The 5,674-nt window shown below is 34.7% G+C and overlaps 1 protein-coding gene across 1 annotated transcript in view; it reads right to left on the bottom strand.

The window, feature by feature from the left end:
- The window catches only part of LOC112153135 (liprin-beta-1), a 138,934-nt gene extending 134,115 nt beyond the window's left edge, over window positions 1–4,819 (bottom strand). Inside the window, exons 1-2 of the mRNA XM_024283097.2 lie at window positions 4,760–4,819; window positions 4,378–4,431 (exon numbers count right to left, since the gene is read on the bottom strand). The gene's annotated coding sequence lies outside the window, so the exon portion shown is untranslated. The remainder of the gene's footprint in view (window positions 1–4,377; window positions 4,432–4,759) is intronic.
- Between the last annotated feature and the right edge of the window lie 855 nt (window positions 4,820–5,674).

Below are 5,674 nucleotides of genomic sequence, written 5' to 3' on the forward strand. Positions count from 1 at the left end.
ATTTCATAGTTATTGGAAACGCAACTAGTGATTTCAAATTAGCTTAAACTAAACAAGGATCCCTAACCGAGCATGAATCTGTTAACATAAATCAAACATCTTTTGTTTTTTTTAATTTGGATAAATTATGGACTCATTTTAGAGCTGTATGGTGACTTATGATTGAACATGGTAAATAAGACTCGTTTTTCAATGGACTCGACAGAAAATTGGAAATTGGTTTTAATTTTCTCTTCCCATCAAACTGAATCCATTTTGAACAACTATTAAACAATGTCATGGTAGGATAAATTTCCCAAGAGATTTTTAGTCGTAAAGATCACAAATAGTTTTATTCTTCACAGCTATGCTCTCGGGTCTCATTATCACACATATCCCATTCTTTGAAACAAATGGTTCAAAATTATAGATGTGACCGATTTTAAAAGGTGGTCAAACATATATTTTAGATGTAAATGGAGGCTCTACAACTCATCTTAAGAAAATTGAGAAACTTCCATAAACATGAATCAATTTGGGACTTTCACCAAAAAATTACTTTTGGAATTAATCACCTTAAAGCCACGACCCATTGAGAAGATTCTATAGATCATTTGTCATCAAACTTGATCACGTCTTCATTTCATGGGAGTAATAAGAAAATAAATAAAAAAAAAAAACATAGCAAATAGAAAAAGGCTATGTACTGTTATCTTACTTGCACATGCAGTAAATGATTTTTGTTCTACCCTTATTATGAAAGAACTATTTTTACTTGTAGCATGATTGTCACTATTTAAAAAAAGCACTTACTGAGGGAAATGTGTGTTTGAGTATTTTTGAAGTTTGTCTATACAGTTGTGTAAATATTCCTATAAACACACAACCCTGTTTCTTGAAAAGTTGGGACTCGGTGTGAAACTGAAAAGAAAATTGACATATTTTATTTGCAAATTACTTAGGAGTTGAATAAATTACGTAAAAAATGTTTCAATATATACACAATTTAAGCTTTGCACTTTTAGTTTTTTGAAAAATACTCATGTTTTGGTGTTGAAATTGTCATTTTAAAAAGTTGGTTTCTAAAAAAGCAACAGTTTTAAAGATTTGGGTTTTTTTTTTTTTTGACTTTTTCAATATTTTCAGCAGATGATTGGTCTGCAGGCAGACCAGTTGAACTCCTAGGTTGCACCAAATTGTAGACAATGATTGCTGACAATATTAAGGCCTTTTTGCTTTCATTTGATTGTAAACAGCCTGAATGTTTACAGAGAGATAAACCTCTATTGTTCCCAGTTTTTCCCAGTGTTCTTTGCAGTGGCTCTAATATTGTTGATATTATGCATTACATATTTGCACTACACAGCTATTTCCAAGAGAAAGAATCTGCTAAATTAGGCAAGCCTGCAGGTCACAAGTGTCAGATCGGTTATGTATTCGCTCTGCAAACTGACGGCTGATTGGCCGATTCAACTGGAGAGATTTCCCAGAAGCATGCTTCTCCTTTAATCAGTTCCTCGCCGGGCCAACTCACACTGGAGGGGTTCTCTGGTGTTATGTGCGCCATGCGGCCTGTTATGCCTTTTTTTTTTTTTAAGTTATTTGGTGGTGCACATCTGTAGATTTTAAGCAAACACTAAAGCACTACTAGAAAATGTTACTCATTTTATACTTAAATATTGTTAGAATTTTGTGAAAATTGAAATATTTTGGAAAATTATGAATCACTGCAGTTAGAACAAAAAAATAGAAAAGTCCCATTACTTGCGATACTGCTAGTGTGAATTCTTTGAGATGAAAGAAGTTCATGAAGATGCTGAAGCTTTTTGGTAAATAGGTGACAAAATTTACTTTAATTGGTGAATGGATTTGCTAAAAATGCTAAAGCTATTTACGAAATGTTAAATTTGCTAAAAGACTGGAAATATGTAAGAGCGCTAAAGCTGACCTAAATTTCTGAAAAAAGTTGTAGTAATATTGCTTAACTATCCCAAATACATGGCAATTTTACAAAAAATATTTAGTGTGTCGCTTAAAAATGAGCTAAACTCCAAAACAGCCCAAAAAAACCTCACTAGCTGAGCTAAATGCTAGTGCTTAAATACTAGCTAAACTCCAAAACAGCCTTTGTTGTTAAAATAGAAACTAAACTCTAAATTAGCCTAAAAAGCTCCAGTAGATAAATTAGTAAAAATGTTAGCATGTTGCTAAAATAAAAGCTAAACTCTAAATTAGCCTGAAAAGCTCCAGTAGATTATAAATTAGTAAAAACGTTAGGATGTTGCTAAAATAAAAGCTAAACTATAAATTAGCCTAAAATACCTCAGTAGCTAACAAATTAGCTAAAAACGTTTGCATGTGCTAAAACAGAAGCTAAATTCTAAATTATCCTGAAAAGTTCCAGTAGATTATAAATTAGTAAAAACGTTAGCATGTTGCTAAAATAGAAGCTAAACTCCAATTTTTTGGAAAATTACTATAAAGTTTCTGAATACCAAAAATACCAGCAGTAATGTCCTGAATTATCTGAATGTTTTGATACTAAGATTGCTGAAATCACTGAAACTCGTCTTTGTTTCATCTCCTCAGTAACTTTAAATGATTTAAAATATGCTCAAATAAAAAGCATTTCCAGCCCTCAAGGTGTGCAGATTTTCTAGCCATATCTAAGATAGTCACCTGGATGGGATTTATCCAATCAGAAGCTGCAAATGTGCGGATGTTTGCAAAAGAGGCTGGACAGTGGCCCCACCCCCTGAGGCTTGGAGCTGTGAATGTGTCACAATGCATAAACTTTTGTCACCAAAATAGTGATGAGAATAAATCAATCCAGATCCCTAATATTGGATGACGATATGCTAAATAGTGTGCAATTATTTTTTGAATAAATGTTTTCCTATTTGTGCTGCTAAAATCTTTATATTTTCTATCCGTGCTGTTACTGCCCAATCAGAAAGTCATTTCAAAGTGAGCTTGAAATATATATATTTTTAATTTAGTTTAATCGTTTTTATATAAACATGTTTAAATAGATGCAGTTTCTGTTTCAGTTTCACAAAGTGTCCATACTTTTTTGGAAATTAAAAAAAGAAATAAAAGGTTGTTCTTTTCACTGTTTATAACATAGAAAAGTAAAACTAAAAGAGTTGTTGTGAATTATTGAACATAGACAACACAATGTATTTCTATTGTTTGGTGACACTTTGAAAAGCTCAAACTTGTACCTGAGTGACATTTATTCACGTTCTGTAACAGTGGTGAGCACGTTATTCAAACTGGAAGTCCAAATCCAGCCGATTCTGCCCTTTCAAGTTACTCCATGTGTAGGAAACTAGAGCTGTTAGTCGTTCGCCTCTCGGTTGAAACTGTATCCACCAAAAACAGCGCTGCCTCTGTCATGATGTGTACAGTTTGTGATAACTTTTGTAATTACTGAAGTAAACATTTGGTATATAATTTATTGTAACTGTTTCATATGTATTTTAAAGACATAAATAAAACAAACAAACAGCTGTAAAATGTCTGCTCTCTTTTTTCCGCTCCCAAGATGTTTTGTTTCCTTAACAGACTTGCCATTTGTCAGAACAACCATTCTTGCTTTACCTTTTTTTTTCTTTTAATTTTATTATATTTTTTGGGAATTCAACTTAAACTGGCCAATCAGACGCCTCAGTAGAAGTAGACAGCATCACATTAATGTTTCAAATATTTGACAGTAGTGTACTCCTCTTTGAAGACATAAGGGTGTTGACTTCCAATAAGTTGTTTTCTATAGAAACATCAGGCGAGTTTGAAATGACTCGGCGTCTCACCTGGATCGTCGGCCAGACCAGGTGGACTAAGGTTATGATTGATTACAATTAATACAACCATTTACATATAGAGAAATCTTGTTTAATTTGTCATCAATAATTCACTATATGTAGGGTTACAAAATACACAGATTTCCTTCATGGACATTCTGATCAGATTAACTTTGAACTACAATAACTCTCAGGACACCGTTTCCCACAATGCATTGCTTTGTAGGTGGCTCACAGTCAGTGCAGTCCCAGATTTCCAGCTGCACTCGTCTAGGTAGTCAACTTGCAACATTTTTTGTTATGACTGATGTGACTACAGAGCAAAAATTACCCATAATGCACCCCAATCTATAACATATTTCCTCACATACCTTGGATACGTCCAATCAAACCACCAACCTCACAGCTCAAATGCAACTTCTCAACCTCCAAACCAAGAGAATCCAAAATTAAAAGCACTTAACTTTAATTTAAATGGATGATGGTGTTGAAAATAAGTTTTACTAATTTGTTTAGAGCTCCTGTGGGACTGGTTCTGGTCTTCCCTCTGGACATCATTACCATAGTGACTGGAACCTGATTGGTCCAGACTCACCTTATAGTAGCTGGCTCTTGTGGGGCGTTCAGGTACCACCTTCCTCTCTCCATTCTGTAAAATGGTTGAACATAATAGTAAACACAGATGAGAATAGGTACCTGCTAACACCAGCACAGACATGTTTTGTACATTTACAGCTACGGTCTTTGTATGTATCTTTATGAACATATATGTATAAAGGTTTGTGTCTAAATTTCTCCATTTTGATGTTTGCGGTTGTGCTGAAAAGTCTATTTTTTGGCAGTTCTTTTCAGTCCCTTCCTTGTTTTTTTTAACGTGTTCCTATGATCCCTCCCCATTTTGCTTAGTGCTGCTTCTCTAACCAAAGGACAAAGGACCTAGAATGCAGGAGACCAGAAACGAATCAACGTGAACATACCAAACCCTAAGAAAGCAGCAAAAGATTGACCAAACAGATGACTCGACAATGAAGAACTGAAAACCAGAGACTTTAATACACTGGGGATCATTAACTCAAACTAAGACAGGTGTGGATGATTTACAATCTAACCACCAGGTGTGATTGACAGGGAAAACAGAAGACAAAAACCAAAGAAACATCAATTCAACTGCACAATCCTGACACAAAATATAATGTTTAGATCTAAAACATGAGGATTTTATTGATTTATTTGACAAATAAAGATACATCCTTGAGTCTAATGGAAAATAAGCAGCACATTGCTGAGTAAAAAAGTGTTTATTAGATTTGCTAGATTCTACAAGTCGTCCCTCTTTAGAAGATGAGAGGTCTTCATCAAAAATCCACTTCAACTGTGAGAGACAGAATACAAAGAAGGAAATCACTTTGTAGGATGGTTTTTAAAGACCTAATCTGATGAAAATGGTGTTTCTGGTGATTTTAACTTGTTCTTGTGGTGATGGAGGACAGCATTTGTGGGGTATCCCATAAGTCTCCATACATACATGGTTCTAACATGTATTTCTTTATATTTCAGATAGCCCAAAGAATGCCTTTGAATAAATATAGCAACATAAGCTCATTACCCAAATCGTCACATACTAGTCATCGAAAAATGACTTTTTGGGTATACCCAACTGGTCGATTGTTGATGTGCTGGCTGTTCCCTAACCTTATCCCGGTCCCTATGGCGACCTGCATTTTGCGTGGCCAGACACCGCCCCCCGCCAAGACAGAGGAACATGCGAAGGGTTCTCGCATGAGCCACGCACAGCTGTGTATGATTGGCATATGGCATAATTCTTAAAAGTTTTAAAGAGCTCAAAACCAAGTCCCTCAGCTCTATCTGAACGAACTCTATTTAAATACGTA

This window comes from Oryzias melastigma, linkage group LG23 (assembly GCF_002922805.2).
Source record: "Oryzias melastigma strain HK-1 linkage group LG23, ASM292280v2, whole genome shotgun sequence".
Classification (NCBI taxonomy): domain Eukaryota; kingdom Metazoa; phylum Chordata; class Actinopteri; order Beloniformes; family Adrianichthyidae; genus Oryzias; species Oryzias melastigma.